Below are 14231 nucleotides of genomic sequence, written 5' to 3'. Positions count from 1 at the left end.
CTGTAATAGATAAATGGATAAAGAGAATAGATTAGAGAAAGAGAGAGTACATTTGTAAAATCATTTCACTTACCTGTCTGCTGACAGCTGCATGTGTCAAATAATTACCTCCGCCAAGGAGGTTATGTTTTTGGTCGCGTTTGTTTGTTTGTTTGTTTGTTTGTCAGCAGGATAACTCAAAAAGTTTTGAACGGATTTTGATGAAAGTTTGTGGAGTAGTTGGAAATGACAAGAGGAACAAGTGATTAAATTTTAGTGGTGAGCCGGATCACGATCTGGATCCTGATGCTAATGCGTTAGCATGTCTGTGGCATTTTCAATGTCGCGTTTGTTTGTTTGTTTGTCTGTTTGTCAGCAGGATAACTCAAAAAGTTTTGAACGAATTTTGATGAAATTTTGTGGAGTGGTTGGAAATGATGATCCGGATCCCGATGCTAACGCGTTAGCATGTCTTTGGCATTTTCAATGTTAAAAGTTAGCATTAAGCAGTTGCAGCTGTCATCACGTTCAGGTGCATTTGTTTTCAAATTGTAAATTTTTGCTTATATTTTAATAATCTAATGATTATCATATACAATTTTAGAGAAAGAGACAAAAAGAAATAGATCACTGTGCCAAGGAGGGAATCTCTTTAGGGTCAGTGACCCTATGGCCTTGTTTAGAGAAGTGTTTCATAAATGTTAAAAAAAATTTCAGATATTTGCAGTTTAGTTGAATAATAAATTGAATTTTGTCTCTTATTTGTTTTTGTCGATAAGCACATGCAATATCAATATCAGTGCTCAGATGACAGTAGCTTCTGGGAAATGTGCAAGTTGCAATAAACTGCAATGCCAAGCGCTAAGGATACGTGCTATCCAGTCACAGCAGATGAAACTTTTTTTTACTACTGAGCAAACATTGTTAGACTTTTTTAGGTTCAATGATTCCACGGCGTGTAGATGTTATGGTGCCAGTGACCCCATGGCCTTGGTGGAGGTTTGTACTTTGAGTGCTTCTCGTTCCTTTTAGAATGAATAATTCCAATTATTGATTTAAACTAATGTCAGGAAAATAAAAAGCTCCACAGTTGCCTTGGAACAAAAACAAAACAAATTGCTGTGCTGCCCGCCCAAAAAAAGAATCCATGGAAAGCATTCTTCCTTGCCATATGTCATACTCCTTTCACCAAGTCTCATTAAAATTGATTCATTAGTTTTTGTGTAATGATGTTCACATACAACTACATACCAATAAATACACTGTCAGAGGTGATCACACAGAAAGTCAAGTAATAATTTTAATGAAAACTGGATTCAAATTGAGTCGTTGCTTTCCCTTTATAGATTGTTTCTCTCTATTTCATTGAAACTGCTACCTGTACTCTCATGTGCAGATCTATCCATCCATTTTCTAAACCCTCTAATTACATTTTAAGGGTTACAGGGTTGGGTATTACAGCAGCCATTGAGCTAGAGGCAGGTGCATCCTGGACAGGCTGTCAGTCTATCACAGTGCCACCTCTGTAGGTGACTTTGAAAAAGGAACTCACCGTCACCACCATAAATTAAGAAAACTTTAAAAAAGAAGTGAGTATTGACGTTATCTCCACAAACATAATGAAGTTAACGTTCACAGTCCATCAGTCACCTGTGGCGACGGCACTAAAAAGCCATTGGGAGTTGGAGTAGTGAGCGAGACAGAGCAGGAACACAGAGGGAGAGGGAGCCAGTGATTTGACAATCACTCCATTTATCTGCACAGCCATTTGATGAGCTGCTCGGGGCTATGATGCTAATCAAACACCTTGGCAACCGCTGCCTCAGCAACAGTAGACTGAAGGGCCGTGTGTGTTCCCCCAGACTTCTGTTGTATTCAAAGTTTCTGTGTGTACCACAAATGCATAACATTTCTATCTGGAAATTTAATATAAAAAAGGTAGAAAAACATCATAACATGGTTCTGAAAAGTAATGAGCATGGGGATTGGTATTTTTAAGGAGAAGCTGGACATGGATTTTGTACTTTGGTCATATAGATCAGTAGGAAATCTGCTGGATTAAACAATTTGTTATCCTCATTACAGTAAGTCATCGATGGAATAAGCTCACTGCCAAGGCTGCAATAAACTGAAGTAAAACAAAATAATGAAATCACAGAGGTTACCGAAAGGCTTGGACCAGAGTTGAGCTGACACATGCATTTTCCTTGCAGATGTGCAGGCTGTGTGTCAGTGTAAAATGAAAGTTAAAAATGGTCTTCATGTGAATGTGACTTTAAAGTACAGCAATGACAATAATGATCAGGAGTCACACTAAATTGCACAGAAATATGGTCGCCCTGTTATGCACGGAGACATTTGTTCTCAGCAGACAAGCATAATGTAAACCGTTCACTTTTTAGATATGCTCAACACTTAAACTGAATGAAGGTAAATGTGTAAAATGAACAATATGTGCTTTCTTGAGCATTGAAAAGATGCAACCTTTAATGTACACCATTAGTTTTTATACATACAAACCTTCAGTAAATCAAGCCCTGTATAATTTATCACCAACATTATTGACACCAGTGTAGTTTAAACTTAATTGTTAGTAATACCACAACCTTAACATTTTTCAATGACATGCTTGCACACAATATTTAACCCTGCTATATTTCCTAGGTTTCACAGCAAATCCATGTTTTGGTTTGTTTGTGTTTGTTTCTTTTTTCTTTCTTTTTTTTTTTGTATTGTGCATTAACATCAATCAGCATGATATCAATGTAACTTCAACATCAAACTTCCATTGTTGAATATGACACTGTTACAACATTGAAATGTGTTTGGTTTCCTTGTAATCTGTTTTTTTTTTTTTCATTTTGTAGAAGGAAGTGTATTTGAGTATTTACACATAGCAACAGGTGTGTTACTTGTTTATTTTAACATTTATTATAATAAGTTGAATATTATATTGAATACAAAGAGTGAATATCTATGTTGATCCAACTTTCCAACATATTTTATATGTTGAATCAACATTGGACTTCAACATGATCAACACTTGATCAGTGTCATTTTGCCCATGAAGATAATGGGGCTATTCCAAAGAACACTGTTCCTTTCTGTTTAATCCAGAATGGCAAATCGGGGTCACATTTCAAAGTGTCACAATAACTGATCCATCTTTGTCGATCTTCAACAAACGTTATACCAGACTTGAAATTGGGATGCAATTTTTGAACACTTAAAAAATTTCATCCCAGTTCTCAAAATCGCTGCCCGGACATGGCAAATTCTGGGTATGCATAGTCTTAATGGCTTCAGCCATGTAGCAACAGGTGTGTTACTTGTTGATTTTAACATTTATTATAATAAATTGAATATTATATTGACTACAAAGAGTGAATATCTATGTCGATCCAACTTTCCAACATGTTTTGTATGTTGAATCAACATTGGACTTCAACATGATCAACACTTGATCAATGTAATTTTGCCCACAAAGATAATGGGGCTATTCCAAAGAACACTGTTCCTTTCTGTTTAATCCAGAATGGCAAATCGGGGTCACATTTCAAAGTGTCACAATAACTGATCCATCTTTGTCGATCTTCAACAAACGTTATACCAGACTTGAAATTGGGATGCAATTTTTGAACTCTTCAAAAATGTCATCCCAATTCTCGAAATCGCTGCCCGGATACGGGAAATTCCGGGTATTCATAGTCTTAACGGCTTCAGCCATGTTGAAACTTCTTTAAACAGAGTATTCGTTGTTACTGTGGCTGGAAACATTTTATGATCGTGCTCCATGGAGGTAAAAATTTGAAGCAATATTTGTTGTGGGTGGTTGTGTTGATCATGTCTAGCTCACGGCGCAGCTCTGTTGTTTCACTTTCGAGTGGGTTGTCAGGTCTGCAGTTTATAAGACAGACTGTTAGGAGGCAAGGTGGATTAAGCCTTTCCTCCCATTTTTACACTTTTTTGAATTGTGGGTGATCATAGTAAAATGGAACAGCCCTGTAAATTTAAACAAATTTTACCCTATATGACTCATTTAACTTGTACTGTTATTGTGTTGTCATTTTTTATGTATTCTCCAAGTGAGCAATTCAGTTGCCTTTATATGTATGTCCAACATGCATTGAAGATTCACAGCAACTATGCAGAGTGCCTATATGACTTCAGGTTGAGCTGAAGTCAGCCAAAGGGCTGAGAAGGCTTATAAAGTCACACGCCATTACCAACCAGCAAGTTCTTTCCACACTAATAAAATGCTCAATTATACCCACATATAACTTTAATTATCCCAAGTGAGGTCAGTGGAAGCCCATGATACTGCTGTCATTGTAGGTGCTCACAGTCCAGTCAAATTTTCTGACTGTCCTCCTGCAGTCTCACATTACAGTATATGAGAAGACAAACAGGAGGAGTCTGATAACAGGTCAGTTCAAATTACATCACATAAAAAATACCGTGTATGGTTTGTTTTAGCATAATTTGGCAACAAATGTGTTGGCAAATGAGGCAAAGCCATAATAGCTGTGAAATGTTCACATTCATTTTTAGGTCTGTTTTCTTGGTTTTTGTGAGACTGAGACTCTGCCTTACAAGAGTATCAAAAATTTTCTAATTGTTATATTCCCTATTGTAATATTGTGCGAAACAGAAGGAGGCAGAAATGTTAAACATAATAAGATCTTACATTTAAATGACTTCCTAAACTTGGCCATCAGAATTTAGGGCTAAAATGGCCAAACTTGAAACGACACTTGCTTATTTGAGTAATTTTTGTCCATGGGTCCTCAGCCTTTGAGAGTGAATTTCAATTTATTTCATTTATATGGCACCATATCACAACAAAGCTGCCTCACGGCCCTTCACACAAGTAAGGTCTAATGTTACCAACTCCTAGAGCAAGCACACAGGCAATAGTAGTGGAGAGTGGACAGTGAAACCTGGTAAGAGTTTATGGAGTTATGAGGTTGCTGGACAGAAGTGTTTGGTTATGTTGATACTTTTTGCAAAAAGAAAGAATGTCCAAGTCTTTCAGATCCTAGTACTGCCTGTGTTGCCATATACTTGTGAGAATTAGGTATTAACTAGCGACCTAACTCTGGATGGCTTTGGTACTTGGTCTCTTTCGAAGAGCATTGTGAATTGCTTGACTTTATGTCAAATGAGCTGTTGCTTCTGGAGACTTGGACAAAGAGTATCACCTGCATTGTGTATGAAAATCAGTTGCAATATTTTGAAAATGTTGTGTGTTTCGCTGGGCATGTTGTGGACCTCAGCAGTTGGAAAAGCTAAATGGACACCCATGCTTCACCTGGCTGCAGCAGATTGATGGTTACTTTCAAAAGGTGTGGGTGGACCAGTTTTCTGCAGCTGATTGTATTGTGTGGTGAATGCAATGAGACATGGCACAAGCACATGCTCCCAAACGTGACCTGATTGGACTGTGCTTAAACCGTGCATACAACTTTATATTGATTTTATCTTAAAAATGGGCCAACTGTATTTTCACTGCTCATATTTCATTCAGATATATTTTATATTACAAGGGGCAGAAGAAGGGTGATGTCATAGGACTCTAGGACAATTGTACAATAAACAATGGTTTACTTATTCTTTTAATTGGAAAGGGTTATGCTGGTTCTTGTGGTGAACTTGTTAAAGTTCTGTGACTTTGATACAAAATTAACAAACAAACATGTGACGCCATAAGTCTTCCACTGCATAGTGTGGGCTAATAGTCTGGATGAGCTATGCACTATTTATGCTTTGGTTTGTATATCTCAACAACCAACAAGTCAAGATGGATGATGTAAAGCATACTGTTTATTGATCATCCATATTTATGTGATTGACAGGTAAGAAGTCATACATTGTCAAATACACCATTACAGACATAATTATTATTAACTTTCATTATTGTGGTGTGTAGAGCACGCAGGGTTGGCATGGGCCACCAGTACCTTTCATTTAGTGTAGTTTCACAGCCTGAGACTTCTGCTTGAAATATTTATCCTGCATTTACTCAATGACATTAAAAACAAACAACTGAACATGACAATATAATTTATAGTTAATGTTGTAGACTTCATATTTTTTTACAGTGCCTGTGGATTGATACTTGGGGAAAAATATTATATATATATATATATATATATATATATATATATATATATATAAACACATTTTAGAGTGAAAAGAATCTTGGAATGTTTTAAATTGTGCTAGGATTTATTATCTTTCATCCTTTGCAGTACAGTATGACAAATTTAACCTTCTTGTTCCATCACGAGCCTCATCCTTTAACAGTGTTATATTATTATTGGGTGGGAATTCAGCAACAACCAACTTTTCAACTTAAGCTGTACTTACAAGTTAATTTTGGTGCCGCTATAATGAAAACATGCCTCACTGTGATGGATTATTTTCCTCAAGTGAGTCTCATATTTTCTGAACATACTTTTATGAAACTATGCATTTACAGTTCTTACTACAATATTTTCTGATTCCCAACCTAGGGAGATGACTTTCCTTTACATAGCCTACATTCTCATCTTGTGAAATAATGTATCATTTCACCTGTTGCTTTTTCTAGAAGATTAACAGTCCAGAGATTCTTACAGTTTTGTATAATAGACTGTACAGTTGCTTGTGGGACCATGAATCTTTTCAAGAGGGTTCTTAAGAAGGAATGGGACTTGTGAAGATTTAAAATTGTTGTCTGTTGAAATTTGTTTCCTTCTCTTCACTGCTAATTCCTCAGTTAAGCCGTGAAATACAAAGATTCACCAAATAACCTTAAATTATGTCAACAAGTTATTCATAACCATTTACAAATAATACCATGAATTTGTGGAACCTTCTGGAGGCATTTGTCTTAGTTTATATGAATTGGTGACCTATAGAAAACCTGATATATAGTCCAAGGGCCAGATCAGTCAGTCACTATGACACAGGGTGGCAAAACATTTTACATGGTATTTTGCTCAAATTTTGGTAAAAGGTTGTACAGATTATTGGTTTAGCTAATAGTATAAATAAATGGAACAATTCTGACTGTGTTGAATGCTTGGTCTCCAAAGGAATGGTCAAACAAGGTCAACGTCCTTTGGTTTGTATGGCATGTTACTCCATAATGAGATAAGTAAGCATGACTGATTGAGCCATCCAGTCCACCAGTTTGGTGCACTGATTTATCCAACATGATTTCATAAAAACTAAAATCATGGAGTCCTCCATCATGACTGTTGAAACCATAATATTACAAATGCTGTTTAATTGCATTCAACAAATTATTCATTTTTATTCATATATTGGTAAAGTTGCCAGTGTTATAGTTTTTGCAAAGGCATCTGCAATAATTGATGTTGTCACTTATTCTAGACTAGAAATAGAAATACATGAATCTAATGCATTTTCCATCTTGATCATCCACGGCAAGCAGTTGTTAAAACTTATTTATGTGTTCAATATAAAGACAACATCAAAGCTTAAATACATAACTGCATGCACCCATAATGTGTTCTGAGTTCCTCAAGTCATGGTTTTTGGAGCATGGAAGTTTAAAAGTTGGGTTTTTCGAGTCATCTTGAACAGTATTAGTGTCACACTTCAAATAATGAGGCGTTTCATGAAAAGCTTTGACATCAAGTCAAGTCTGGGAGCATGCGCTGGTGTAGAACTTCACCACATCCAAGACACCATGGAACTGCCTTGGGTCCTGGATGTCGACCACCTAGGCAGATAACTGGTTCATTCTTACATCTCTATAATAACTATCTATCTGATGCAGCCATCCGTTTGTCTGTCTGTGCATCCATATATCTGTCCATCTGTCTGTCCATCATTCTGTCCCAAAAAGGGTATAATCTTTCTGAAATCAATTCCTCTCACACTTTAAGGGGGAATTTCTTGAAACTTGGTACAAGTCCTTGTAATAGGTTCATAATACACGTATTATAATGCCATTCGAGTTGGGCTCATTTTAACTGAGTTACGGACCTTGATTAACAAAGCTAGACTCCATCAGTTTCATGCTTGGGTGCTTGCATTCCGAAATCAACTCCTCTCACACTTTTAGGTGGAATTTCATGCAAGTTGGTACAAGTTTTTGGTATAGGTTGATAATATGCATATTGTAATATTGTACAAGGTTGACACATTTTGGAAGAGTTGTGGCCCTTGATTAACAAACCTTGACTCTGGCAGTTTCATGAGCTGGTGTCTGCATTCTCAAATCAAATCCTCGCATATTGAGATGTTAGCAGAATGTGGAAAGCACATGTACCAACACCACATTTGCCAGCGGGTGATATTGTGCTCTCAGAGCACTCTTGTTCAGCTCTTTTGTAATAATAATAATAATAATAACAATAATAATAATAATAATAATAATAACAATAACCTTTATTTAACCAGGTAGAATTCCATTGACATCGAAACCCCTTTTTCAAGGATGACCTGGCCAAGAAAGGCAGCAGCACACATCATAATGGACAGGTTAATATCAACATGACATCATTGGTGATAAATAAAATAGTCGTCTTTGTCAGAATAACATTGCACATGATGTAAAGAGTCAAGTTTAGATTTAAAAAAATAAGCATTGCACAAAAAAATCCCATTCACAATCTCATAAAATAGTCCGGAAGGTGTTCAAGGATGTCATTCTGGGCAAACGTGGATTGGAGAACATTCCAATCAGAGGGAGATGAAAAACTAAATGCATTTGTTCCCGCATCAGTGCAGACATGAGGTACATGAAAACATAACATCATTCAAGCGCAAAGCAAAACGGTTTTTGGATCTCTGAAGTAAACTGGATAAATATGTCAGAACCAGACCAATAAGAGTTTTGTAAATTACAATCATCCAATGTGTATAATGCCTGACAGACAAAGAGGGCATGCCCACTTTGGCATACAACTCACAGTGGCAGGTGAGGCGCTACAACCAGTGATAATATTTATTTTGGGAGAATATTAATTTGGGGATTTTTGTGCATTGGTGGAGTACTTTTTATTACTGGTGTTTATTCTTTTATAACTGGAGTTTATTTTGTTTAGTGCTTCGATTCCTGGGAAAGCCCTGTATAGTTCTTCTAATCACTGTTATTTATAATAAACGTGGATTTTTTTACTATCAAAGTCGCACCAAATTAGAAGTCTCAAGACCTCCCAAACCAGTTAAAAAAAAAAAACCCTACAGCTTTTACGACACACAATTTGAGAGAATAACTGACACATAATGCAACAGTTTGTGTTACATCTTAACCACAGTACATTTTCAAGCCCATTCACACCTTAAATTACTGACAAATGCTAAAAAATAAATGACTGATTAAAAAAAAACTTTTCATGAAACAACAAATTGATTTTAATGTTGGCACCAAACTGTTTCAATTTGTCTGAAACATGCAGTGTGTGGACCTTGCAGGGTTCATAGACTAAGCTGGGTGATGTGTTTACTTAATGAGTTCTTGATATAATCACTCAGTGTCTGAGGAAAAACACAACGTGTTATCTTCATTTTCTCATCTCGCGCTAGCCCCCACATGCAAACACATTTGTGCATTTTCAGCAGTGATCCATGATTACAGAGGGCACAAACAGTCATGTTACCTGCTGATGACATTTTATTTATTTCCCTTTTGTCTTAATTATAATTAAACCCATTTCATTACCCTTAATTACGTCGTATTGACTCGAAGGTCTGGGTGGATACGCAATGTATTTGGCTTTGATTATCGCACAGTGCGGTTCAGAGCTGACTCTCAGTGGATGAAGTGAAGGTGGAAAAAAAATGAGGAGGAAAAATCTAATTGGAAGAGAGCCTTCACCCCTCCATTCTCCAAAGGAGCCATGTTATCGGTTCTGCTTTGATGCACTAAGTAAGTAATTACCACTCCACATTATGGTGCTTCTTCACATACTGCAGAGACAAATCGCGGATGGCTGTGTGATCACAGAACAGCACTGTGAAAGATAGCTGTTTGATTTTGTTTTGTTTTTGTGTGTGTGTGTGTGTGTGTGTGTATGTGTGTGTGTGTATCTTCATGTAAATCATCTGATTCTTGCTTTGTGGCAATGTGACTCCACAGTGAAAAGGCATAACTGACAACACGATTGTCTGACGAAGAAGAGGAAAGAAGAGACAACAGCGTTGGTGGACATTCCCACACACTCTCTCATAAACTTGCAACATCTGTGGCATTGTGCTGTGTGATAAAACTGAACATTTTAGAGCAGCCTATAATTGTGGCCAGCCTAAGGCACACCTGTGCAATAATCATGCTGTCTAATCAGCATCTTGATATACCACACCTGTGAGGTGGGATGGATTATATCAGCAAAGAATTTAGACAGATTTGTGAACAATATTTGAGAGAATTAGATCTTTTGTGTATTGAAAATGACAAAACTAAATGACATAAACCCGTGATCCTTTATTTATTTATTTATTTATTTATCTATCTATTGTAATTCAAGTTTTATTGGCATTTTTCATTTGGAACAGGCAAAATGCTTGACCTTACATCACATCATTTGGAGAATTACAGTTAACAGAAACAAAAGACCAAAAGAGTTCCCATTCTGAGAGGTTATTACTATTTCTATTTTTCAATTTATAAAGCATGCACTCATATGACACCACCCTAATCATCATGTTTACCCATTCCTTAATGCGTGGGGCTTTGAAAGATTTCCATTGTTTTAGAATCACTCTAGCGGCTACTGAGACTCCTACCATAATAACAGAAAATGTATCCCTTGATTTTTTCCTATTTGTTGTTCATCACCCAGTAAACATAATCTTGGACAAGTTGGCACCACTCTTCCTAACCAGTCACTCATTACACTTAAAATATCTGACCAGAAATGATTAACGACTGGACATTCCCATAGACAGTGTATCAGAGTGCCGGTATCTTTTTGACATTTCCAGCATAATGAGTTGTTCATAAGACCCATTCTATTCAGACGTACAGGAGTCCAATAGCATCTGTGTATAATCTTATATTGTGTACATTTTCCTTTACATTCTCTTATAAATTTTCCACTCTTCATGACAATTCTTCTCCACTCTTTATCCTGAAACACACATCCGATGTCCTTTTCCCATAAGACCTTAAAATTTTTACAGTCACTACCAAGTGCAGTGCAGAATCTTTGGTAGAATATAGAGGCTCGATGATGACATGGTGGCAAGGCCAGATAGTCCAGGATCAGTGGTGGGCACAGATAACCAAAAAATTAACTTCGATAACAGATAATCAGATAACTGAAAAGTTATCTTTGATAAAGATAAAACAATAAACCACCCAAAAATGTATCAGAAGTTACAGATAACCGATAACAGATAAATTCCAATATTGTCTCTGGTACATTTACAACTACTAATAAAACAAATTTAAGTTTTAATGCCACAATAGCTTCTAGTAATATTAAAAGTAACAACAGACCCCAACAATGAGACCTGCTGGAAGCACTTGTTCACTACAGAGCTCCCAGTACAGGCACTCTGAGAGCAGCCATAAAGCCAACTCTCTGTCAGGCACAACGCTCCGTTCAGGCGGAGGTCTTGAAAAATAAAGTCATGCTGACTTATGGTTTTGATTTATAAATAACATTAATACCGATAGAATAACTCCATTAATGTCCATCCATCCATCCATCCATTTTCTTCCGCTTTATCCGGAGTCAAAATATAGCATATATCTTTTAATGTTGAATAATGCATTAATTCTGAGGTTTTGTAACAAACACAGACAGATCACAAAGGATTCTGGGTAAAAGTGCCTCTGCTAAACACTGATTGGTGCAGTCATTCATTATGTAAAACAACGCGTTAATGTGACGTCTGTCATGTGTTGGTGTTTACAGATAAATGTGTAAAATATTCCATTTTTTTATTTGCAAAAACAGGCATTTTTTCGGAGCCCTGGAAATGTCATCGCAAAATGTTTTGCATGTGGAGAGAATGTGCGCACGTTTTATGATGTTGTAAAACGTGCTTTACACTGTGCAAGATGATTTTTCATGCAGGAATTTTTTGGACCAAGTTTCAGGTTAATCGCGCATCCTGCATCATGTAGTGTACGTGGAGTAACAAGCTGCATTATCATCTCAGGACCACCTCCTGATCACCGATCGTATGGTCCAATGAAAATCAAACCTGTTTGATATTATTGTGGTTGGCCATCATGAGGGTATCCTGCTGCTGAAGAGCTACAAGCATCTAACCACTCGCACTGTGCCTGTGCAAACACAGCAGAGCTGTCTTGTAATGTTATTTTATTTATTTATTTATTTTTTTGCTGTTGTTTTGTTTTGTTTTTAAACTTCATTTGTAAAAAAAACACAAAAAAACCTATTTGCAAAGCCAAAAAGTTGATTTGGTGCCCAGACGCTTAGTACTTAGGGCGAATACTGCCATGAACACTACTGGCCAGTAGATGGCAGTAGAGGTCTTGAAAACAAAATTCCAGCTAATCCCTGTCTGCTACATTTAAAATGCGTGGGATTTAACAAACACAAATACAATAACAACGTCTATAAACCCAGAGAATATATTCACGAGAGTTTTAGGCACTAGAGTTTAATGCTGTTGTCCGTGGAGCCTGAACAGAGTGTTTGAAATGCAATTGTCCTGTTGTGATTGTACTGAGATTACATCATCCTACCCATAATGCACTGCTGGAAACAGCATGTGCTCACAAAACCTTAAAAATTTACACATTACTTTAAAACTAAAACATATATCTGATATTTTCACTTTATACAACTTCAGACATGACAGTAATTTTAAATAACTTGTCCAAAATTAGTTTGGTTAAAATTTGAACCATAAGTTAAAAATGTATGCCTCTGAATGACTTAGGTGATATTGCCAGCATATCGGTATGGTGTTAAAGGAAATTATTTTTTTTTTTTGGCCTTTTCACCTTTGTCTATAGAGGATAGAGACTCTTTTCATAGAAGCGGCTCTCTTCTGCTACAAAACTTTTAACAAGCAGGTGCTAAACTGATTTTAAGTTTAAAAAATGCTTGTTGCTGTTAAGATTTGTTTACTTTGTTTATCGGTCTATAAGTTACCAGACAAAAATTAATTGGAAGATAATTGGTCCGATAATGGTTTTTAAAGTTATCTAAAAAGATAATCCGATAATGAAAACATTATCTTTGATAATTATCTGTTATCGGATTATCGGAAGTGTGCCCACCACTGTCCAGGATGCAGTTGTCCTTATTTATTTTTGCTTTGACTTCTGTTTCATTGAAGACAATATGAACCTAGGATATTTCATGTTTTGTTTGGTCAGCTTCATTTCATTTGTCAGTCTATGACCATTCCTGCATTTATAGCTATCAACACATTCCCCCCAAAAAGTTTGGACAGGGGGACGTTATTCTAAATACAATGATTAAATCATCACTTTTACAGCCAGTTTTCTTGAAAACGTTTTCATGTCACTGAATATGTCTTGGACTTCATTTACCTCAATACAAACTGTACGGTACTCTGTGGTAAATTTATGTTAATTAGGCAGTTCTCAAAAATGAGTGACCATGCTGGAATGAGACTAGTGAGGGAAGCCACCAAGAAAGCCATGCATCTCTGAAGGAATTATAAGCTGCTGTGGTTGTAGTTGGAGAAACCAGGAATTGTGCAGCACTTGGCTGTTGCGTCAACAGCTTCATGTCAAATTGAAGTAGAGATGGATAATAAGACAGGAAAACAGATCAGATCTAGGCTGCAGTTTCATGCCATCTGGCCAACAGGATCTGGAATTTTGCATGTGCTTTTTCAGAAAATGCTCCTCTATTCCACTTGATCATGAAGGTGCATAACTAGTGATGCAACAGACAACCACAGAAGCCTGTATAATGCCTTCAGAGTTGTCTGACTGCCTTGGTGGCTTCCTTTTTTCTGTAATGAAAGCCACATCGACCCAATTTTTTCTGATTTGGAGTTTTGTGTGTGTGTGTGTGTGTGTGTGTGTGTGTGTGTGTGTGTGTGTGTGTGTGTGTGTGTGTGTGTGTGTGTGTGTGTGTGTGTGTGTGTGCGTGTGTGCGTGCGTATGTATATACAGTATATATTGGACCTCCTGGCAAATCATACCTGTGATGGAAATGTAGTCCTGAGGCACGTGTACATGCCACTACAGCATGTTCCTGTGGGCAACAGTCCGTGGATGATTTCTTGAATGCACATCGAATCAGAACCCGCATTTCAGACAGCAGATGGATGCCCAA

At 36.9% G+C, this 14231-nt stretch overlaps 1 protein-coding gene across 1 annotated transcript in view; it reads left to right on the top strand.

The window, feature by feature from the left end:
• Positions 1 to 14231, top strand: part of sgcd (sarcoglycan, delta (dystrophin-associated glycoprotein)) — a 406078-nt gene that overhangs the window by 198134 nt on the left and 193713 nt on the right. The gene's annotated exons all lie outside the window — the stretch shown is intronic.

This window comes from Thalassophryne amazonica, chromosome 9 (genome assembly GCF_902500255.1).
Source record: "Thalassophryne amazonica chromosome 9, fThaAma1.1, whole genome shotgun sequence".
Lineage (NCBI taxonomy): Eukaryota > Metazoa > Chordata > Actinopteri > Batrachoidiformes > Batrachoididae > Thalassophryne > Thalassophryne amazonica.
The sequence above is the reverse complement of the archived record's forward strand: the minus strand, read 5'-3'. Positions and strand labels throughout refer to the sequence as shown.